This window comes from Mya arenaria, chromosome 6, assembly GCF_026914265.1.
Source record: "Mya arenaria isolate MELC-2E11 chromosome 6, ASM2691426v1".
In the NCBI taxonomy this organism is placed as follows: domain Eukaryota; kingdom Metazoa; phylum Mollusca; class Bivalvia; order Myida; family Myidae; genus Mya; species Mya arenaria.
In genome coordinates, this window is record NC_069127.1 from 27281711 (window position 1) to 27307790 (window position 26080).

At 36.9% G+C, this 26080-nt stretch overlaps 1 long non-coding RNA gene across 1 annotated transcript; it reads left to right on the forward strand.

The window, feature by feature from the left end:
- The first annotated feature begins 1317 nt into the window (after nt 1-1317).
- Nucleotides 1318-25154, forward strand: LOC128237064 (uncharacterized). The gene is made up of 7 exons (XR_008261494.1): nt 1318-1707; nt 4309-4523; nt 7126-7340; nt 8527-8628; nt 8960-9054; nt 18044-18099; nt 24698-25154. It is a non-coding gene; the product is annotated as an uncharacterized LOC128237064 (long non-coding RNA).
- Nucleotides 25155-26080: the final 926 nt, after the last annotated feature.

Consider the following 26080-nt stretch of genomic DNA (forward strand, 5'->3'; position numbering starts at 1 on the left):
CGGTTATTCACCCTTCTCAATCACCGCCGATAGCACGGACCTAGTGTGCCAATAGCTAATATATATTATCCCCGGTTATTCACACCTTCTCAATCGAGGCGGCCGATAGCACGGGCCTATTGTGTCAATAGCTACTATATATTATCCCCGGTTATTCACACCTTCTCAATCGAGGCGGCCGATAGCACAGGCCTATTGTGTCAATAGCTACAATATATTATCCCCGGTTATTCACACCTCCTCAATCGAGGCGGCCGATAGCACGGGCCTATTGTGCCAATAGCTAATATATATTATCCCCGGTTATTCACACCTTCTCAATCGCGGCGGCCGATAGCACGGACCTTTTGTGCCAATAGCTACTATATATTATCCTCCGGTTATTCACACCTTCTCAATCGCGGCGGCCGATAGCACGGACCTTTTGTGCTAATAGCTACTATATATTATCCCCCGGTTATTCACACCTTCTCAATCGCGGCGGCCGATAGCACGGACCTTTTGTGCCAATAGCTACTATATATTTTTGAAACAGAAACCGGATGACCGGGACCGATCTTATTATCAATGGGATAGTTAACATGGTTTTATGCGTTCTTATCTTGGTACTGATAATGGGAAATGTTATTGACTGTTCATAGGTATTACATTCTAAATATTTCGTTTGTGTGAATCACTGAATAATATTTTAAAGTAAATAACTGTGCACTTTGAGTAAATATTTACGTAGTAATTGACTCCTGGAGATGGGGCCAAATTGATGCCAACCACAGAATGCAAAGGTCAGTAAACATAGCTGCTTTTTAGAAGATTTAGTTTAAATAAATGATACGATAGTTAAGAATAATAATTTTAATTTATATTTCAAAGTTGATTTAATCGGCAAGCGTAAATGTCATGGGTACTCGTCTAAAAGAAAATCGTTTCTTTCTAACATTTGGGTTCCAATTTGACTGCTGCTTCATAAATAGTGGTACTATGTATAAATTATGTGCGTAGAATAAAGTTTGTATAACGAATGAACACACTTCATAAAATAAACCTTACGCTTTATCATGTACTATAATCATAACCTTTCTTATTGAACGCCGAAAGAGTTCTTTCAAAACAGATATTGATTACATTGTATTCAGAATCGATCACTCCACCGCGTGAATGAGGTTTAATATTTAGGAATCTATGTTTGAAGATATAAGACAACTGCTGTCTGATCCACCGATAGATATCAGGTATATGCGCTTAATCGTGGCTTTTAAATAAAATAAGTCGAGGTTTTGTCAACGACGGCGGCGTGGACGTTCATCATACACTTCACTCTTTAATAAGCCATGACCACAAATGACATGATGTTTACATTGACAATACGTGTCAAGTTTGTCGAGTCATTACCCATGATTACGAGTGTTGGTACGCATAAGTAAATCGGATTTTAAAATGTTTATATAGAAATAAAGCCAACTGATCAAACGGATCTGACAAATAAAACTTTCAGTCAGATCTCCGATGGAGGAGGCGGATGGTGGCTTCTGGCGGACCGGAAGTGTGCAAGAAGGTGCACGCTGCGAGAATTTGGCGAGCTACTCGGGGTTTTCGGACATGGATACCCTCATGAACAGCGACCCAATGTGTGTGCTCTTCTACAAACACTACGGACAGTGGCGCGAGGTGCGGCAGACGGGGGCCATCAGAAATACGCTTAACCTAAAGGTACAAACACACTTTATATTGGTTGTTCAATTTTGAAGAATTTAGTTTAGCTTGATTGCGAAGACAGCGTTATAAGCTGAATCACTCTGGAGATTTTGGTAGCATTTAGAGTGAGGCTAATAGAACGTGCCTGATTTGGCTCGAACCCACAGAGTCTTTGGCTCAACGGAAATCCATATGTGTGTTAGGTGTGTGGTTACCAAGCTGGATAAGTAGGTTCCCGTCGGGTAGTTTTCTGCAATTATTTTTAAGGGACTGTTTTTTGGACTTAAAATTGACTCTCCGTAAATGCATCTAAAACACTTATTTTATCATTCTTATTCTCTTTAATATTACAGAAAAAAGATTATTATAGAATAACAATGTATTTTTCTGTGGAGAGCAAACCCACGCCGGTAAACTCAAGCAAAAAAAAAATCGACGCCTTAACCATTAGGCCACAAGGACTTATACAAATGTAATAATATGACCTTTTAACAATACATTGATAACATCAAGTGATAATGTCAAGCAACCAATCACGCAAAACCAAAGCCGTTATTACGCGACCATTAGCAGTAATGAAAATTATATTCTTCAAAGACCTACCTACATGTTAGGCTAGGTAAGAGTTTAAATTTATCAAAACTGTATATCATTTGTGATTGATAAGAAATCGTTTTGAAGCGCGTTGTTGCATGATTCTATTGAGTTATAAAAAAAACCTACGAGTATATGCTGAAGGGCATTGACAAATAATGATAGATAAGATATATTGATTGGCCAGGTTCAATAAACATCAGATCGCAGGGCTAAATATATAAAAAAAATCGATCCGGAAGTGGATACATGCACTCGCTGTAAAACACCCCGCGTACAAGGTTTAACAATTGGATCGCATTGATTTGAATGAAATGAAACACTTGTGATATTTACTAACGTAAGCCTCTGTTAACCACTCCATTGAGAGAACACGTACGAAGAATGGGGACATGATCTTGAATAATCTTATCATTTACGGACCTATTGTGCCAATAGCTACTATATATTATCCCCCGGTTATTCACACCTTCTCAATCACGGCCGATAGCACGGACCTCTTGTGCCAATAGCTACTATATATTATCCCCCGGTTATTCACCCTTCTCAATCACCGCCGATAGCACGGACCTAGTGTGCCAATAGCTAATATATATTATCCCCGGTTATTCACACCTTCTCAATCGAGGCGGCCGATAGCACGGGCCTATTGTGTCAATAGCTACTATATATTATCCCCGGTTATTCACACCTTCTCAATCGAGGCGGCCGATAGCACAGGCCTATTGTGTCAATAGCTACAATATATTATCCCCGGTTATTCACACCTCCTCAATCGAGGCGGCCGATAGCACGGGCCTATTGTGCCAATAGCTAATATATATTATCCCCGGTTATTCACACCTTCTCAATCGCGGCGGCCGATAGCACGGACCTTTTGTGCCAATAGCTACTATATATTATCCTCCGGTTATTCACACCTTCTCAATCGCGGCGGCCGATAGCACGGACCTTTTGTGCTAATAGCTACTATATATTATCCCCCGGTTATTCACACCTTCTCAATCGCGGCGGCCGATAGCACGGACCTTTTGTGCCAATAGCTACTATATATTTTTGAAACAGAAACCGGATGACCGGGACCGATCTTATTATCAATGGGATAGTTAACATGGTTTTATGCGTTCTTATCTTGGTACTGATAATGGGAAATGTTATTGACTGTTCATAGGTATTACATTCTAAATATTTCGTTTGTGTGAATCACTGAATAATATTTTAAAGTAAATAACTGTGCACTTTGAGTAAATATTTACGTAGTAATTGACTCCTGGAGATGGGGCCAAATTGATGCCAACCACAGAATGCAAAGGTCAGTAAACATAGCTGCTTTTTAGAAGATTTAGTTTAAATAAATGATACGATAGTTAAGAATAATAATTTTAATTTATATTTCAAAGTTGATTTAATCGGCAAGCGTAAATGTCATGGGTACTCGTCTAAAAGAAAATCGTTTCTTTCTAACATTTGGGTTCCAATTTGACTGCTGCTTCATAAATAGTGGTACTATGTATAAATTATGTGCGTAGAATAAAGTTTGTATAACGAATGAACACACTTCATAAAATAAACCTTACGCTTTATCATGTACTATAATCATAACCTTTCTTATTGAACGCCGAAAGAGTTCTTTCAAAACAGATATTGATTACATTGTATTCAGAATCGATCACTCCACCGCGTGAATGAGGTTTAATATTTAGGAATCTATGTTTGAAGATATAAGACAATTGCTGTCTGATCCACTGATAGATATCAGGTATACGCGCTTAATCGTGGGTTTTAAATAAAATAAGTCGAGGTTTTGTCAACGACGGCGGCGTGGACGTTCATCATACACTTCACTCTTTAATAAGCCATGACCACAAATGACATGATGTTTACATTGACAATACGTGTCAAGTTTGTCGAGTCATTACCCATGATTACGAGTGTTGGTACGCATAAGTAAATCGGATTTTAAAATGTTTATATAGAAATAAAGCCAACTGATCAAACGGATCTGACAAATAAAACTTTCAGTCAGATCTCCGATGGAGGAGGCGGATGGTGGCTTCTGGCGGACCGGAAGTGTGCAAGAAGGTGCACGCTGCGAGAATTTGGCGAGCTACTCGGGGTTTTCGGACATGGATACCCTCATGAACAGCGACCCAATGTGTGTGCTCTTCTACAAACACTACGGACAGTGGCGCGAGGTGCGGCAGACGGGGGCCATCAGAAATACGCTTAACCTAAAGGTACAAACACACTTTATATTGGTTGTTCAATTTTGAAGAATTTAGTTTAGCTTGATTGCGAAGACAGCGTTATAAGCTGAATCACTCTGGAGATTTTGGTAGCATTTAGAGTGAGGCTAATAGAACGTGCCTGATTTGGCTCGAACCCACAGAGTCTTTGGCTCAACGGAAATCCATATGTGTGTTAGGTGTGTGGTTACCAAGCTGGATAAGTAGGTTCCCGTCGGGTAGTTTTCTGCAATTATTTTTAAGGGACTGTTTTTTGGACTTAAAATTGACTCTCCGTAAATGCATCTAAAACACTTATTTTATCATTCTTATTCTCTTTAATATTACAGAAAAAAGATTATTATAGAATAACAATGTATTTTTCTGTGGAGAGCAAACCCACGCCGGTAAACTCAAGCAAAAAAAAAATCGACGCCTTAACCATTAGGCCACAAGGACTTATACAAATGTAATAATATGACCTTTTAACAATACATTGATAACATCAAGTGATAATGTCAAGCAACCAATCACGCAAAACCAAAGCCGTTATTACGCGACCATTAGCAGTAATGAAAATTATATTCTTCAAAGACCTACCTACATGTTAGGCTAGGTAAGAGTTTAAATTTATCAAAACTGTATATCATTTGTGATTGATAAGAAATCGTTTTGAAGCGCGTTGTTGCATTATTCTATTGAGTTATAAAAAAAACCTACGAGTATATGCTGAAGGGCATTGACAAATAATGATAGATAAGATATATTGATTGGCCAGGTTCAATAAACATCAGATCGCAGGGCTAAATATATAAAAAAAATCGATCCGGAAGTGGATACATGCACTCGCTGTAAAACACCCCGCGTACAAGGTTTAACAATTGGATCGCATTGATTTGAATGAAATGAAACACTTGTGATATTTACTAACGTAAGCCTCTGTTAACCACTCCATTGAGAGAACACGTACGAAGAATGGGGACATGATCTTGAATAATCTTATCATTTACGGACCTATTGTGCCAATAGCTACTATATATTATCCCCCGGTTATTCACACCTTCTCAATCACGGCCGATAGCACGGACCTCTTGTGCCAATAGCTACTATATATTATCCCCCGGTTATTCACCCTTCTCAATCACCGCCGATAGCACGGACCTAGTGTGCCAATAGCTAATATATATTATCCCCGGTTATTCACACCTTCTCAATCGAGGCGGCCGATAGCACGGGCCTATTGTGTCAATAGCTACTATATATTATCCCCGGTTATTCACACCTTCTCAATCGAGGCGGCCGATAGCACAGGCCTATTGTGTCAATAGCTACAATATATTATCCCCGGTTATTCACACCTCCTCAATCGAGGCGGCCGATAGCACGGGCCTATTGTGCCAATAGCTAATATATATTATCCCCGGTTATTCACACCTTCTCAATCGCGGCGGCCGATAGCACGGACCTTTTGTGCCAATAGCTACTATATATTATCCTCCGGTTATTCACACCTTCTCAATCGCGGCGGCCGATAGCACGGACCTTTTGTGCTAATAGCTACTATATATTATCCCCCGGTTATTCACACCTTCTCAATCGCGGCGGCCGATAGCACGGACCTTTTGTGCCAATAGCTACTATATATTTTTGAAACAGAAACCGGATGACCGGGACCGATCTTATTATCAATGGGATAGTTAACATGGTTTTATGCGTTCTTATCTTGGTACTGATAATGGGAAATGTTATTGACTGTTCATAGGTATTACATTCTAAATATTTCGTTTGTGTGAATCACTGAATAATATTTTAAAGTAAATAACTGTGCACTTTGAGTAAATATTTACGTAGTAATTGACTCCTGGAGATGGGGCCAAATTGATGCCAACCACAGAATGCAAAGGTCAGTAAACATAGCTGCTTTTTAGAAGATTTAGTTTAAATAAATGATACGATAGTTAAGAATAATAATTTTAATTTATATTTCAAAGTTGATTTAATCGGCAAGCGTAAATGTCATGGGTACTCGTCTAAAAGAAAATCGTTTCTTTCTAACATTTGGGTTCCAATTTGACTGCTGCTTCATAAATAGTGGTACTATGTATAAAATTATGTGCGTAGAATAAAGTTTGTATAACGAATGAACACACTTCATAAAATAAACCTTACGCTTTATCATGTACTATAATCATAACCTTTCTTATTGAACGCCGAAAGAGTTCTTTCAAAACAGATATTGATTACATTGTATTCAGAATCGATCACTCCACCGCGTGAATGAGGTTTAATATTTAGGAATCTATGTTTGAAGATATAAGACAATTGCTGTCTGATCCACTGATAGATATCAGGTATACGCGCTTAATCGTGGGTTTTAAATAAAATAAGTCGAGGTTTTGTCAACGACGGCGGCGTGGACGTTCATCATACACTTCACTCTTTAATAAGCCATGACCACAAATGACATGATGTTTACATTGACAATACGTGTCAAGTTTGTCGAGTCATTACCCATGATTACGAGTGTTGGTACGCATAAGTAAATCGGATTTTAAAATGTTTATATAGAAATAAAGCCAACTGATCAAACGGATCTGACAAATAAAACTTTCAGTCAGATCTCCGATGGAGGAGGCGGATGGTGGCTTCTGGCGGACCGGAAGTGTGCAAGAAGGTGCACGCTGCGAGAATTTGGCGAGCTACTCGGGGTTTTCGGACATGGATACCCTCATGAACAGCGACCCAATGTGTGTGCTCTTCTACAAACACTACGGACAGTGGCGCGAGGTGCGGCAGACGGGGGCCATCAGAAATACGCTTAACCTAAAGGTACAAACACACTTTATATTGGTTGTTCAATTTTGAAGAATTTAGTTTAGCTTGATTGCGAAGACAGCGTTATAAGCTGAATCACTCTGGAGATTTTGGTAGCATTTAGAGTGAGGCTAATAGAACGTGCCTGATTTGGCTCGAACCCACAGAGTCTTTGGCTCAACGGAAATCCATATGTGTGTTAGGTGTGTGGTTACCAAGCTGGATAAGTAGGTTCCCGTCGGGTAGTTTTCTGCAATTATTTTTAAGGGACTGTTTTTTGGACTTAAAATTGACTCTCCGTAAATGCATCTAAAACACTTATTTTATCATTCTTATTCTCTTTAATATTACAGAAAAAAGATTATTATAGAATAACAATGTATTTTTCTGTGGAGAGCAAACCCACGCCGGTAAACTCAAGCAAAAAAAAAATCGACGCCTTAACCATTAGGCCACAAGGACTTATACAAATGTAATAATATGACCTTTTAACAATACATTGATAACATCAAGTGATAATGTCAAGCAACCAATCACGCAAAACCAAAGCCGTTATTACGCGACCATTAGCAGTAATGAAAATTATATTCTTCAAAGACCTACCTACATGTTAGGCTAGGTAAGAGTTTAAATTTATCAAAACTGTATATCATTTGTGATTGATAAGAAATCGTTTTGAAGCGCGTTGTTGCATGATTCTATTGAGTTATAAAAAAAACCTACGAGTATATGCTGAAGGGCATTGACAAATAATGATATATAAGATATATTGATTGGCCAGGTTCAATAAACATCAGATCGCAGGGCTAAATATATAAAAAAAATCGATCCGGAAGTGGATACATGCACTCGCTGTAAAACACCCCGCGTACAAGGTTTAACAATTGGATCGCATTGATTTGAATGAAATGAAACACTTGTGATATTTACTAACGTAAGCCTCTGTTAACCACTCCATTGAGAGAACACGTACGAAGAATGGGGACATGATCTTGAATAATCTTATCATTTGCATTTGATTGAAACCATGTATGAATATAAAAGCGGAAAATCGACTCATTTATTGTGAGCGTGCCAAAGGGACCAAAGTTTTTATATCTATTGCATGATTGACATTGAAGACGAAATCAAAACATCAAATAATCTTGTGGCAAGGTATGATATATTTATAATGAGTTGACCGTTTCTTCTGTGTTTTCAGGTAGCGCGGGAGGTCGCGGGCTTATCAGCATAACGGCCAGCCAAGCAAGTGTGAATGCCGTGACAAGTTGTCGCTCCATGTCGATGCATACAAACTCAATAAGTAAGGCAAGGTCATAGGCAGAAAAAAGTATTCTTCCATTTTAATGTGGTTTGTTAAATGTTGTTTTAATTATGTTTTCGAAGAAATGAATGCAATGGTTTGTATTGGCCGTATTAAATTTGAAACCGTTAGAGATTGATGCATACACTTGTGTTAACAATGACGGTACTTTTATCAAGCAGTCGCGTCACTCTATGGAAATACTTGCTAAGCTATGTCCCTTGGTTTCAAAAGAAGAACAGACGCACGTTGGCGAACGCTTGTGGTGCTTTTGTTTTATTGATTTAAAATCATGGAAGGAAATAAACAAGTTTTTTCCCACGTGTTACAGCCTGACGTGTACCTTGAGATACCCCACAGTATCGGCAATGTGACGTTCCATCCCATCTACCGCACGGAGACGAACAAGAAGACACAACATCGCAGGTTTCCCGTTTACCTATTGTTTCTGTAGAATACCCAAACCAAACGCTCCTCTGTAAACTAAATGAACGTTGACGCATACTTACGTTTTAATATTATACAGAAGGAGATTCATGTAATGAAAAGAATTGTGTACTGACTTGTTCCGAAAAACGACATAATTTCGCTTTCATTCAGATTATATTGTGGTTAAAAGTTAAATGCTGATATATGATAGGGTATTTTAACTCGTTGATTTGTGTATGCCACTTCGAAGAAGTGTATGTTCCACGTCAGACGGCGCCTGCTTTCGAGCTTGGTTTACAGCGTTTGTGTAATAGAGATTGGGATCGCCAGCTCGAGCTTACAGTATGGCACCACAAGGAACCAACAAGATTTACAGTATGCTTTACAATGATTTATAGAGATTTATCAGTGAAATCAAAATGATACTCCACTGTTAAAAACCAACTTCTTATTTTTCACTTTTTTGGAATATCAGTACGCTCTCACGTCGACTGAATAAAACGTCATAGTGCACATGAAAGGGACACGATTTCAACGAAGTCATTTACGAAAAACTATAAACCGCAATTTTATATCATTTTTATAAAGGCATTATAATATAAACAGAAACAAATGTTTGTTTCCGTGTAAGATCGCAATAAATTTCACCTCGTAGAGGTCTAAAGTCAATAATTCTTACGATGTAATAAGATCTTACACTGACATAAGTAATCATCCTTTACATGAATATATGGTGAATGAAACCTCTCGCCCGATGCTGTCCCGGTGGCGAGGGAAATCAAGTCCCCGGCCACCAAGCGTCAACAAAATTAATTATATACCATGAAAAGACCAAGTCGGAAACAGTCAGATGCACAGAACGTTGGAAAAAACTTGACGTCATTGGCTATTCGCTTGTGTCGGTATTGACAAACGTCATTGGCAATGTTGAAAGATATCCGTTAAGTACTCTAACAAAATCTTCCTTCATACAATAACCTCAACTCCTTAACATATCAAAACACTAATTTAAGGATTCAATTAAATTAAATTCAATAATCTTTATTTCCACCAAATGTTGATGATTATGAAACACAGTAGGAATATCCCAAAACTACAAAACACAACATATAGACACTGTTATATATAATCAGCACATACTCTGTTGTTATTTACTGCATGTTTATGTGTCCTTTCTTAACTAATATTTACACATACATAAAAAAACAACAACAACATAGGTTTATGATAATAATCATTTCAAACTTGCGGATTGTAACTTATTGTTCTTTATGTGATTAAACATCTTTGTAGCCCACACATTTCATTTCAAACCGTAATGATATGTTCAGAAAGGCTGAATGCATGTCTTTCAAATAGCTCCTTAGAGAACCAAGTACAGTTAGGTAGAATGTTTCGACGTCTGCGTACGTTTTCGGTTATATTTGTGTCCAGCTCAGTGACTTCACAAAGGAATTTCCATCTTAATCGTTCTGTACTCGTGCATTCGTTCACGAGATGAACTTCCTCGCCTAGTAAACACATTTGCGAGCAGACAGAACATTCGATGACAGTGTCTGTTTTTTCGAATACCTTATATACTTGTATATACTAGCGGGCGCTAATGTGGGGTGTAGCACTCGGAAATAATAAAAGTCCTCATTCGACAAAGTTCTAAAAGACCACAGCTCTGTTTCTCTTGCAATTACGTTCTTTCTATTCGTAGCTACTAGTAATCGACATTGGATTGACAAGTATGTTTTTAATAAAGCTATGGAGACCGAATGTACATAGTATGTTGCATATATCGGGAACAAACCCAAGATTTACCTTAGTGCTTCCTGATATAAAATCTAAATAGTGTTTAATAAATATATTTCTGCTAGTACTTTTACTATCTAGTGACAAAAGCTTACGCAGAAATAGCAGCTTTCTAATAATGACGTTAGAGAATAAGTTGCATACACCCAGCATCGACTCTCACATATCCGATCTTGTTCTGATATGGGAACCGGGTATCTTTTTAACAATAAAATGTTGCAGTTTGTTGATAGTTATAATGTCGCATTTGGTGATATTGTTCCACAGTTCACTGCCATAAAGGGTTAAGACAGTAATGATGTAATCCTTGTGAGGACATAGAGAAAAACGCGTTTTTTTTACTTTTTGGCAGCGTTCATCAAAGCAAATTTTGCACCTTAAGTTTGAGTCTTGTCTTATTCCCAGATGGTTTGCGCTGTTTGCCTGTTCAAGGAACTAATCTCCGTATAACATACCAACGGGCGGTATATTTCGCTTTTTGTCAAACACTAACACAAGATATTTCATGACATTTATAGCTATCTTCCATTCGGAGCAGTAGTGATACACTATGTCCAGCATACGTTGAAGACTCAAGGGAGATCACGCAATTAAGGATATGTCGTCAGCAAATGTCGGGTTACTGCTCCTGGTAGAGAGCACTGAGCATCCATTGTTGCGTTTTTCAAGTATGAGAAGTAGTTGATCTAGACAAGCGAGGTAAAAAAGTTGATAAAACCCCACCTTGCCTTACATATTCCATAATGTTTATCTCTTCAGACATGTCACCGTTTAGTCTTATAACACATTTCAGGTCTTTAAACGAAGATAATAGTATACGCAGATGTTTGCCTCTAATAACGAGTCGAACAAGTTTCAGGAAGAGTCTTTGGTGCCATACCGAGTCAAAGGCTGTTTTTTGGCCCAGCATGCCGACGTATGCGTTGCTATTCCTTTCAACTCGGTGATATACGGTCTCTTGTAGGTTAAAGTCTGCTGTTATGCAGCTTTGTTTCTTCTGGATGTCCTGTTGTTAAAGCGATGGGGACTTTGTCTGCGAGAGTTATAAGTTATTTTCTAGTCTACTTAGCACATTTTTTTTATTTTCGAAGAGTTTGTTGAAGCACGGCATAAGGGATACAGGGTGTTAGCTTTTCGGATCTGCTTTCGATTTTCCTTTGCCCTTATATAGTGGAATCAGTATGCTCGTTTTCCAGCGTTCTGGGCATACTTTGCTGGAGAGTATTTTGCTATTTTAGTATATAGCGTCGCCTATGTATCACGTTCTCGTTCAGTATATGATCTATACCCGGGCTTTTTCTGGTTTTCAATAGATTTATCGCTCTTTTGACCTCTTCTTGGGTAATGTTGTCTGTAAAATGGTTTGGGAGTTCTATTTGACCTGCAGGATTTAGGTGATTTTCTAACTCGTCGAGTTTATTCGAATCTCCGCATGACTGCATTTCAACAGCTTTGAAGACATTTTGAAAGTAGCCTTGTAACACTTTAATTACATTTTCATTTGAATACAATGTTTTATCAACGACGAGTTCACTACATAAGTCCGGTGGCTTCTTATTTCCATTGCGAAGTAGCTTCCAGAAGGGTCTATAATCCAGTTCAGCCGCTGTGTTAAGATCGTCAATCACTTTATGTTCGTATTCCATTTGCTTGGTGCGCTGTATCCTTCTGAACTCTCGTTTCACTGCTTTAAGGTCACAGAAGGACACATGATGGCTACCTCTAGGGCTCCCCTCTGTCATCCACTGCCTGTGCATTTTCTGCGCTTTGGTATGGGCGACTTTCACGTCCTGGCTCCAGTATGGTTTGGCATATCTGTTGAATTTGCTATGTGGGAGGTGTTTTTCATTTATAACTCATGTGATAATATAAATTTGGAGTGCCTGGTGTCATCTCATGAAAGTTATTATTTGTTGATATATGTGCTAACCGTTCGTATATTTCTTCTCAGTAATGTTTAAGGTGTTCCTTGTTACACTTGAAACAGGCTTAATTGTTCCGTGGGGGCGGAGCTGGCCTTCTAATGACTGTCGCCGAGATGGAAAAGTGCAAAGTCACGTGGTCAGATGTTATTACACCGTCCGATGCCTAATCGGAAATTAGTCACACTGCTGATAAACGAGTTTTCAACGATAACATGATCGATTATTTTGCCTTCGGTATGAATGTGCCTTCCCGAACCTTCACTGTATGTTGAACAGAGATCAACTTGTTTTTATTGATAAATTCCGTCAATATAGCTGAATTTGCAGACGGACATTTGATGGTGATATCAATATATTGGCTATTAAAGTCTCCTGATGCAATTACGCTCTCCATCCGAGAATAGACAGAGATCAAAGATAGTAGGTCACTTAATACATATTTAAAGTATTCTTTATCATGGTAAGCAAGCATATACGCAGAATATATACAATGGTGCTCTATTTATGCATATGACTTCAATGCCTAATATACGATCATTTCCGAAGGTATCTAATACAGTAACACATGGTTGTAATGATTTTCTATACAGAAATGCTCTGCCCGCTTTACCACTGAGTAAAGGGCCGTATTGGTCAATATTACAATCAACATTAACAAAGCTGCCATAATGTTCATGAATTACAGAAACCTATTGACCTTTTTTACAGTTAATGTTCACTGATAAGTGCGATATCAACTTGTTCACTATCGAATAATTGAGATACCGGGTAGGCTGAGGATATGATTCCCCGGCAGTTCCAGCTTAGCAAGTTTAAAGTCATTATCACTGAGATGAAGAGTAACGTACTGGTTCGATAGTAGTTTTTCATAAATTGTTTCGTTTGTGGACCGTTAGACGTAATGATCAGACTTTGTTTAAAAGTTAAGAACACTAGGACTCGTAATCGTCATCCCTACGCTTAACCCAATAGCTGTCCCTGGGGCTCTCAGAGCGCTCCTCTTTGTTGTGTTCACCATGGCGACTGTGTTCATAGCGCTCGTCTGCCCAATCAGGTTCGTACTGATTGTACCGTCTACGCGTCGTATGGCGCTCATATCTGTACTCGTACTTTTTATCTGAGTTAGTGTCAGTAAAGTGATCGGACCTACGTTTGGCCGATATGAATGTTTCTCGGCGGTTATACACATTTCGACTTATTCTGTCTTAGCTTTTTGACATTTTCTTTATGGAGCTCTTTTGATAGCCACTTCCGGTACGAAATGCCATCTGATCAAAAGTAGTCGTTGTAGAATATGTGCTCGAGCTCCTCGGGTACGTTGATTTTAGCTGACGACCCCTGTCTACCGCGAAACAACCGAATATAAGAGATATGGACGTCATTGTCCCTGAAGTAATTGAAAATGACTGATTCAGTAACGTCTTAGTCAATGTTGCCTATGTAGTATGCTACATTTCGGCGCTTTTTGCTGACACAAAACTTCCAATTTGGGGCGAAGTATCGTCTGCGTGTATCTGCGTCGCATGTGCAATCTTACAATTTTCGTTTTGAGGTTGATTAGCAAGGTAAGTATGCTGTTCCGATGTGTTTGCTGCTAATTCGATGTCTGTCATATGTCCTTCCGATATAGATACGGCATTTTGTCTGTTCGAGGTGGATGAAACTTCGACTTGAAGTTGTTGCATTTTATTCCGCTCGAATACGAAAGTCGCCTTGTATGGTTGCTTCCTGTCAAGAGAAATCGACCTTGCTACCTTCTTCGTTTTACTTTCATGTTTAGTAGCTGACGTATCACCGTTTGTTTTGTCCTGGTGTGTATTTAACTACTTCCGCATAGTTTCTTTCTGTTCCACTTTCTTTGGAAATGATCGAATTTCCGTCACCTTGTTGACGGTCTAGGAGTCCTTTGTTTTTGGTGTAAATCGAGACTCCTAATTGTTTTTGTTTCGTTCTGTAACTTCTTTATATCAGAGTCGGCCGTAGCCTCCGGTAGTCTAGCTTATATGTTTCTAAGTGTAGCATTCATTAGTCGAAAGCTTGACGACAAGTTTGTTTGTTCATTTTTTACAGTTTTAAAATGAGCATGAAATGTTTGAATCTTCTGCCTGTAGATTTGCTATCATTGCCAGCACATCTGGTTTTTGAATAGCGACTGTATACACTTCCAAGTCAAGTACTATATTGTCATTGGTAGCCGTGCTGGCGAAAACATCTTGGATATCTCTAGTCAGTTCGCCGGAAATGAACTGATTTAGAGTGTACAATCGGACGCACATTCAACTTCTTCAGTGGCTTGCGATGAATAACGCCTGTTTACCAGGCGCGTCCGCGGACAATCTTTTACATTCCTAGCTCTGTCTGCTAAGCGATGGTGCTATTCGTCTATCCGGTGGTGGTCGTGGTCGCAGAGCCTCAGGATCTTGCACACGTAGTCATCTATCGATAGCCCCGATAGTTGGGTAAGCAGGTCGAGGAAGAACTGCTGTGGTTAGAATGGATGTGAATAGTCCTCATACTCATCCATGTAGCCAGCATCGCTACAACAAAATGAGGCACTACTGTCATAACGCTCTTGTTTAACGCGTAAAATACTCAAGTTAACGAGCTCTTTAGGGTCAGTTTCATCGAGGTTTGTTAATGGATTAGTCCGTTAATCCGATATGATTGTCCTTTTTAACTCCGGGCGCTCGATCAGCGCTAATTGATTGATCCGTTGTACCAACGGTATATTTGCTCAAGCGTGAATAACTGTTGGTCGTACTTTAGTGAGCACTTTTCAATGCTTTACATTTTATATAATGGAGCCCACACAAAGCAAAAAATGGGACAAAGGAAAATATCATTTTGTCTATATCTTTTTTAATCTTTTATGCAATTAGTCAGACTATCAATTATTCATGGCGAAATCACAGTGCATGCTAAGAATCCAAACACTTTTGCTTATTTTGCAGTTTAAAGCACGGAATTTAAAATAAATCAGAAGAACACTTTTTATGCACTTGTTTACAACGAAAGCGGATGTTTACTTTATAATTATTATTTAATTTTTTTTTATCGGGAACACATAATAATTTCTTTGGAATAAATCGGTAACACAAATATTGTCGTCACGAATGTAGCTTAAGAGGTAAAACTCTTACAAACCGTTGGACAAGTAAAATAAAACATTGCTCTCCCCTGCAAATAACACACATTGAGTGACACTGTCTTACTTTGTTTGGCAAAGTTTTGTTCGATATAGTACAAGAGAACAGCGTTTGCTTTTATTTTATTTTTTACAATTAATAATTGAAACATATGTTCTGTTCATTTTTAATATGTTTTGATTGCTATCTGTAGGCACTGCAAACTAAACCGTTATTAAACGATTGTCATTTGCCTTTGAAGATAATTTAGAATTTAACAAACAAAATCTATTGAAAAAATATAAAGTCAGCCGTAAAATAATAACAAAATTAGATGGCCTTGGAAAAACAAATGTAATTCACAAGACAGGGCAATTGGCTTTAGTTTTTACATTAAAGGTGGTTATACCCACCAAATGAAGTTTGACCTGAAGTTATTGGACATTTGGTTGAAACAACGTTAGCAAGACATCTTCACGTATGGCAAATCAAATACTTCAACTGGTAGCAGCATTTATTATTAAGTTTTTTTTAATGCATCAAGCTTTCTCTTATCATATCCAACAAAATGAAATAAAATGTGAATTAAAAAAACACACAAGGAACGTACAAACATCAATATCATTTTTATGCGCCTGAATTAACAGTAAGTACCTATTTATGTATCATCTCTTAGAGTGGATCGAAGACGAAATTATTTTGAACTGTTTCGCTTGTACCTAGACAGTCCGGAGGCAAAACGGTTTTTTTTTTTATAGTTTGGCGTTCTGCGCTTATGTGTGTGTGTGTGGGGGGGGGGTCTCGATTCTCCTATAGATGTTATCGTTCTTCAAACCCCTGACAACACATGAGTCGCATACGAGCTGGCGCTCCACAATCGTTTTGCATACATGCTTTTATTTTAGCTCCAAACTAATAAACAAAGCGAGAATCACATCTCTCACAGGCGACCTCCTGTCTGGCCCAATAGGCGTTGTATCTTAACATAAATATTGACATGAAAATGTTTCTTTAAAAAAGGACAAATGTTGTAAAATGAGCAAATTGATCGCTTAAACAACTTCTACTTAAACTACTTTTAGACTATAAGGGAATGAATGAATCTACTTTAAAATGCCGAAAGAGAATGGAACATATTTATGTTAACCTGTCCGTGTTTTATAATATTATATTAAAAGACAGATAAATGACTCATCTAAAATAAAGCCTGTAGTGTTACCATCAGTGTTGCATGTCCCATTTGGCAAGTCTGTGCTGCTTTAAAAGTCGTTTCCTTCATATTTTATACATGCATTTGTAAGTGTATTTGTATTATCCGACTGCCGTTGACGATGAACACATCATACATCATACATGAATAAAGTGTCGCAGCAGTTATAAATGTTAAATGGTGTTTGAGTTCAAGTAATTTCAGTCTAGATTTGTTAGAATGTTTTAAAAATACTTCATTTAGTAAAAGAATTATCAGGCTATCTTACTTTGATATGTTTTTGAAATTGTCATTGTCAAGGGTAAGCCATCTTTATCCACCTATTTTTGTTCACCTACTTTAACAATTTCTGAATACATATTTTTACTATTTTCGTTGCTACCTAGGAGAGTAAAAGAGATTCTTATCAGTTTTTAACATCGTGTAGACATGTATCTTGAATACGAATGGTTTTAACTGCCCTAAGCTTGACCTATGGGAAGAAAACATCATCGCCAATTTTACTATATAAATCTATCAGAAACATGGTCTGGATTTTAATTTAAAGTTATGTAGAAAACAACGGCTAATACGACGATAATAATTATACCACAATATCAAGAAGATTGTGCCTATCTTATTTGGAGGTTTACAATATACCGATTATACATGATACAGATGAATAACTCACCTGCGCTGGCCGACTTTACAGAAAGTTTGTTTTCTACTTTTTCAAAACAATTGTCACGTGATAGCTAGCCGTGGAAATATACCACACTTATTAACATTTTATTTGTATTATTCTTTTCATGTTTTTTACGATGAACTTAATATGCTACGCTGTGTTCTGCTCTGTTCTGATGGTCTGTCCAATCAGCACATCTGGGAATGCATATATTATGAAAATGTTCATGGAAAAGGTGTAACTGGTATTTTTATCATTTCAGTGGAACTGGTGATTATAAAATACCGGGCCGATGTGAATCAATGCTCCTAAACAAAGGTAAGTTTTGAAAACGGCAGATTAATAATTTAAACCAACAATGTTCTCTCATTTGTTTTCTTATTTGAATGGAAGCCAACTGTTGTGATATATGGTATGCAGTGGCTGGTCCAGGGTTTGTGGCTAAGGGGAGGGGGCGTAACTAGTGGCGGAATCTTCTGACTTGCGCCCGTCCCTGAGAACCGAAATTGATTTTGTTAAAACTTTTGGAAGGGGATGGGGTTATACAACTTTGAAACTAATAATATATTCTAATTATGTAATGAATTATTCTAATATGGTACATTGTCGACGTTTTTGATTACTTTTTCAACAATATTGAAATCAAAAGTATTTCAATACATAGGGCAATTCTTTGAGGAGGAGCCCTTCCCCCCTGATTCCGCTAGTGGTATATTACCGGCTATGCCTTTGTTTAACATTATTTATGTACTTGATATAAGGAGGTTGAACGTTGGAAATCAATTATAGCATTAGGCGGCGTAAATCAATTGCGTATCCAACTTGTATCACAATGCAAAAGCACCTGGTTTTCAGACCATGCAAATTATAAAGTGATGCAGAAATATCTTCAAAACAATCTAACAAGCGTAACTGGATATCCGAATAGTCTTATTTTACAATAAAGTTGGCAATTTATTAAAAAAATAGGTAAAGTAATAGATATGCGTAACCTAAGCTTAATGATGTACACGTTTTGATTAAAAAAACTCATATGTATGTGAATCCTCCCTCTGAACAGAATAATGTGCAATACTGTTTTCAAAAACCGCAGGCTTCTCTGAAAGCCAAACAACTTCATTTCAAATGTTTACACCAAATAGTTATTTTGTGAACATTAACTAAACTTACTCGGTTTTGCAAACGATAAACGACTCCACGTCGTTTAGCGGAAAACAAATGACGTTGATAAAAACAGAATTATGATATATGCACATGTATTTAAACATAACAGTCAGTTTCTTGAAGACAGATTTGTCTTTTCAACAACCTGGTAAAATATATTTGTCATCAAAAATATTAAAATAAAATGCCCTGTAAGCTAATGGATAAGGTATCGGATTCTTATATTAACATATATTTTTATCTGTGTAAATTACTTAAATATTTTGTCACAAAGAATGTGATTAAGACCTAGCTATATACCTTTACATGTAAACTCATACACAGACCGATAGGCTATTGATTGTTTTACTGTTCCAGATTGAAATGTAAGCATTATGGTGAAAAGTTGTATTTAAGTACATTTTAGCGTTAAGCAAAACAAGGTTACGACGTAAAACTGAAAACCAAATATCAAAATTATCAAATTATTCCTTTGTAATAGATTTTCGCAAGCTTTATACGTTTATTTCGTTTTTATACGGTTATAATCATTGACATAAGACACGATACAGTTATTAATTGGATTTGCATACATTGGGAAATAAACTGTTATGACTTTGACTATATACAAACTACCCATATGATGAGCATTGAACTCATTTCAATCACCGAATGGAGCCAAGACTTTGGCTCTGTACAAACAATTCAAGGACATACGTTTGACTAATTGCAGACACAGCAAGAATCTACTTTTGACTGTTCACGATATTGGATTTTACAAACATCTAATTGAGCTATTGGAGCCTTGGACTCTACACAAATATTGGTACACTCTTTGGACTTTTAATTAAACAAAATAGAGCATGCCTTGCTATAAAGCATTGTGTAGCATGCCTAGATTCGCATATAAACTGGTTATTGACCAATCATGGAGCACATGCCCAGGTCTCTATATAAAAAGGCCTTTGACAAACCGTGGAGGATATGCCCTGGTCTCTATTCAAACATGTTTTTAATCAACCATGGAGGACAAGTTTCGGTCACTTCACAAAGAGTTTTTGACAAGCGATGTAGGACATGCCTTGGTCTCTATAAAGACAGTTCTATGGCCAAGCATAGAGGACATGCTTTGTTTATTACACCAGTTAATTGACCAAATACATACCTTGTTCTCTATACAAACCAGTTCTTTGAACAATCAATTTTAAAAGTTTTGTTAGGGATGACATGCTTGATGTCTATGCAACAAGTTCTTTGATCAAACGTATTGGACATGCCTCTGTCTATATATAAACCGTTTTTTACCAACAATGGTAGATATACCTTGAGCAATCACCAGAAAACCATAGACTGACATTCCATGAAAAAAAAAATCAAATGTACTTCAAACATCGTTATTAGAACGAGCCAACAAGCCCTAATATATCACTCTTTGTCTCTGAATGTATAGTAATGTTAGAAGCCTAAAGAAAAGTGTAAAGTGATGATTTAAACTCGCTACATAAACATTTTGACCAGCACGTGTACTTGTAATAGGTTACATTTGGTACTGTTAAGAAAATCGAACAGTAATGGCAAATTTATAAAACAAAACCCTTGTTAACTGACAAAAGAAGACAGTAGGAAACAGTAAATAACATATTGCGACGTGAATGCATTAAATAATACGTCTCAGAAATGTGTGTTGTGGGGTTTTATTTCTTCGGTGATGGATTCCTTAAATATGTGCATATGCCTCAGAACAAAATAAACATATTATTTTGTTGCCATTGTTCTGTATGTTTAATAACCACCCAAAGGCATGAACCTATGAAATGTATACATATAGTCAAAAGCATGTCCCCCATAGTTGGTCAAAGAAAAACATGTATAGAGACCAAGGTATGACATGAGACCATGGTTTGTCAAATACTTGTTTGTAAGAGACCAATGCCTATCATCTATTGTTAGTAGATGAGCTCTTTGTGAAAAGACCAAGGAATGTCCTCCATGGTTGGTTTGTATAGAGATGAATGCATGCCTATCATTTTTGGTCAACGAACTGTTCGTATAGAGCTCAAGGTATATCGACCATTGTTGGTAAAAAAACTGTTACAGTGTACAATAATTCGTACTGAAAATTACGCAAGTACAAGTTTTATGCACGAAATCAAGTGTAGTTACCTAGCAATTATGCATTTCTTAAAGTGGTTTTCATCCGAATTAATTTACCTTAAATCGTGAGTACATGGAATAAACGACATTAACTATTACATACAATACGAATTCGCGGCATCCCCGTCAGATTCATATCTTGTGTCATTACAAATGAAGGAATATAGAAATCTCTACGTAAAATATGCACATAATTATGCATAAGTCTGCTTACTTAATGAAGCCAAATATATAAAATTGTGCGAATGCACCAAAAGCATGAAAAGGGTGCCAAAAGCTTAAAACATTTGAGAGGTAAGTAAAATGGCATTATTTTATATTTCTGATCCCAAGATGCGAGTCGCATCAATATGTACATCACAGCATTTATTTCAAAAACTGCGCTCCGTTGTTTTGTCAAATTCTTCTGCTGGTCTACTGTACAAAGACCCGAAAGTAAAAAGCAGAAAGTTAAAAGGAATTTTATAAACATTTCAAATAAATGGCAGAATTAAATCATCAGAGGAAAATGGTTTATAGTCGTCGCCCAACCTCATGAGTGTAAAGAGTCCAATGTTTGATCAGTGTCGTTTTTTTTAAATCACCCTAATTCATAACTGCATAGATTTCAATGTTTTTTCCAGTGTCATTTTGTAAAATACTCTAATTCACAACTGTATACAGCCTATTGCTACCGTGTCCCTTGTGTCGTTTTGTAAAGCCCACAAATTTGTAACTGTATGGTTTTTAATATATGTCATTAAGTGTCAAGTTTATAGATTCAAAGATTAAAGAGTCAAATATATGTTACAATCGTCATTTGGATCGATTCCCAGTCATATATGTTTATAGTCTAGTTAGCTTTATATTTCTTTGCAATGTAATTCTTTCCTTCATAAATTCCATCAATTCGTTTTAAATATAATTAGAATAACAAGTAATTATGTGGAACATTTAGTTAAAATGTGTTACGACATTTAGCTTAAACTTAACATGTGTAAAGAGGGCAATATGGAAATTATGCTCGTTAGTTTATTTGTGTTTCGTCAGACAAGGTAATGCAGAGTTATTGCCTTTACTTTATTAAAACATTAGCCAACTTGGTCTTGTGATAACTCAAAAGGTATAAATGCTAGGTTCATGAAACTGAATATGTGGATAGAGGGTAAAATGGAGATTATGCACACTAGTTTTTGTTTTTTTCGTCAGACAAAGTTATGTAAAGTTATGGCCATTGACTTATTAAAAATATAGCTGTTGACTGAAAAGAATTCTCGGTCCTGAGATAACTAAAAAAAGGGAGCCATGGTAGGTTGATGAAACTGTGTATGTGGAAAAATGGCAATATGGAGATTATGCACGTTAGTTTATTTATATATTTCGTCAGACAAGGTTATGCAGAGTTATTGCCCTTGACATTAAATATATAGCCAATTTGGTCCTGTGACAACAAAGAAACAATCAAAGCTAGGTTATATTAATGAAACTGAGTATGTGGAAAGAGGGCAATATGGATATTATGCACGTTAGTTTTTTGTAGTCAGACAAAGCAATGCAGAGTTATGGCCCTTGCCTTATTAAAAATATAGCTGTTAAAGGAAAGTAAATCTCGGTCCTGGGATAAATAAAAAGTATCTAAGCTAGGTTAACGAAACTTAGTATGTTAAAAGAGGGCAATATGGAGAATATGCACATTAGTTTATTTGTTTGTCGTCAGACAAGGTGACGCAGAGTTATTGCCCTTGACATTAAACATATAGCTAATTTGGTCCTGTGATAACTCAAAAAGTATCAAAGCTAGGTTCATGAAACTCAGTATGTGGATAGAGGGCAATACGTCAAAAGTAGACATGGGTGATCTGGTAGGGTTTTCGGCTAAAACTGTTGCATTTTGATAGATAAAGTTTACTGTTAATGCCATTAGTTTACTAACACATTGGCTTTGGTGTCTTAAACAACTTTGATTTATTGCTAGGATTTGTTAAAGTTTTCATCGAGATTCTCTTGAGACACGCTTATCCTTTTCACAAGGCTTTAAACCGGTAGGGGACACTAGGCGCCCACTGTTGTTTACTCTTGTTTAGAATGTCAAAGGTTATTTGCAGTAAGCAATCGCATAATTATGGTCAAAACTGGTGCCAGTGGTGATAAATGTCAAGAAAATACCTATTCAGAATTAAAATGTTTCAAGTCTAATCTCCCATGATTGAGAGCCTTTAACTTCAGAATTCTGTACAGTTGTTAAGATTCATTCGCCCCCCTCCCAAACTGTGACTGTGTTAACAAATTCAAAAGGGGTGTAAGCTCTTTTACACTCCTTAAGGGATGAATCCATCATGCTCAAACATACCGCTAGCCATTTTACAGGATTGCAATTATCAATTATTTAGACTCTAACATAATTTCCAAAACATTTTAATTTAATGTTTCAAAGGTTTATAGTCGTTATATAGAGCGTGCAAATTCATAAGTGTATAGAGTCCAATATCTGACCGGTGTCGTTTTGTAAAGCACCCACATTCAAAACTGAATAGATTATGTTTGTCCGGTGTCGTTCTGTAAAATACCCCATATAACAACTGTATAAAGTCAAAAGTAACAGTCCTTTGTGTCGCTTTGTTATGCACCCAAACGCGTATCTGTATGGATTCGTATGTTTGTCCATTCTAAAGAGTTTAATTCATAACTTGCAACCATATAGAGACCAATGTATGCTATGTCATTCTTTGGATAGATTCCAAATCATATATGTTAAGAGTCTAGCTACCTGTAATTATTTCCCTCATAAATCCCATTATTTCATCTTAAGATATAATTAGAATACCAAGCAATTGTGTAGAAAATTATGTTGAAAGGTTGTTCGACATACAGCTAATAACTGCAAAGAATCCATTTTCAATGCTTGCAGCCCGTTACTCTTAGTGAACCCGTTCAGCCTTCCGCAGGTGAATGCATTATTCGTCCTGAATTCTGACCGTCGTATGAAACGTTGCATCCCCTCTAATGGAAATATTCTGGATTTTCCCCTGTATTTTACATTATTGAATTGACAAACTGTAATCACCAATAAGACCTGGGTCATATAAACATCTGCTTTAGAATTTTTGACGATGTTGTTCTTCGCCAAAAGCAAACGAAATGTACTCTAGTTGCTAAGAATGTAAGGAGCAGCAATATCTATAATACATGTCTTATTGTGCTTTATATTATTTGGATTGTTACAGGTGTTTCGCAACAAATAATCGCATTATAAAGGCCCTGTTTGTGGTCAAATTTGGTTCCAGTGGTGATAAATGTTATGTATACAGAAACAACTTGTTTCAAACTGCTCTTTCATGTTACCTATAGGATGACACAATTTGGTCTTACTATCTGTCAGTGTATTTGGGAATATCAATGAAAACATACATTAAATAACTTTTCAGACTTCATCTGCCTCTAAGATTCAGTTTGTTTCTATTTCGGCCAGCATGTTTCTGACACAGTCAGTCTGTTCAGTTATTTGCAGTTCATGTATATATCAAGAATATACGCTCGTAAGTCTGTGCGCTATCTGTAACTGCATGTCCAATCACGTGATTATTATGCACATATTTGTTAAGTACACTATTTAAAATTATATTTATTTATTTGCAAGCAGCATCGAAGCAACGGACCACAGTCAACAGCTCCATGATTTACTTTACGAAAATTATGTGTGTTTGTGTGAAGGCTGATAACTGCATAGAAACTAATTCAACGGAAACACTCACGCATCGTCTTAACCATTTAGCCGCTCTGATCAAAGGCATTGACGTCAATATACACGCCGGGATGCATTTAAGTACAGTTAAATTCGCCGGAAAACCGTAAAAAACCTGGATTAAGTTTAAGTGATTAGTGTGTTTATTTGCTGAATATCTTTATAGTGTTCTTGGAGTTTTCATATTCTGGATTTAAGTGTTTTCATGGATTAAAGTTTGAGTATTCAGATTGTGTATTTGCTGATATATCTATAGTGGTTGTGATGTTTTCGAATTCTGGATTATTAAAGTGCTCACTGAAGTCCTTTGCTTGTGACAATGCCTTTTGTGGTCGGTGAAATAGCTTGGACAATGTAAGTGTTAAGGGGAATATACTTATTATCCTACCCTAGATACTGCCCTTCCATACCTACCAGGGAGATAGAGATCTTCGACGTGGTGCCAATTTTCGCTGTAAGTGTTTACGTCTTTTAAATAATACGTTATGTTTATGTACACAGTTTCAAAGTTTATTCGAATAATTGTTCTTGTATGCGACAGTCTAGCCAGAGTGCAGTCAAAACGTTTATTATGCCCCGAAATGCTTAACCTTTCAGATTTTAATCAAGTTTTCAAAAGCATGTGTAAATTACATTTCGCTAAAACTTCAAAGTTTATAAAAAAAATACCTTCATTTTGTACATAGAACACGCCTGCATTTTTAAAAAAAAACAACCTTCGATTAGGCAAACAAACATACAACTATATGAGAGTATGTGTCAGGTTTCTTAATTTAACTGGCATAAGGTTTAGGCGTTTGCCCAAAGATGCCATTCTGCTAGATTTGTATTTGGTTTAACGCGGACTTAGATGACCTATTAAGTATTAAATGGTGCAGTTCTAACAAATTAGCATCCGTCATGTTCACGTTAAAAATGCTTAATCATATTCTGACAGTTTTGACGTACGTGAGCTAAAGTGCGGACGATTCATTTGTTGTAAAAATAGGTGAAAGTTGTTGAAACGTGGAAATGGCATCTTTTGATCAACTGGTATTTATATTTAGAGTGATAATTCGATAGTGAACTCCAATATTAACTTAAAAAAATGAATAGAATAAATAGTAATTTATATGTCAATGTCCAATATAATTATATTTATGTTTGAAAATGTGACATAACTTAGTTATGTTAATTTTGTTTTAGATGTCTAAGCACGTTCTTTAGAGCTCTCCTTGTTAACTTACAAGTTGAAAAGTGTTGTTCTGTATAAGTCATCGAACGGACAACCTTAACAGACAT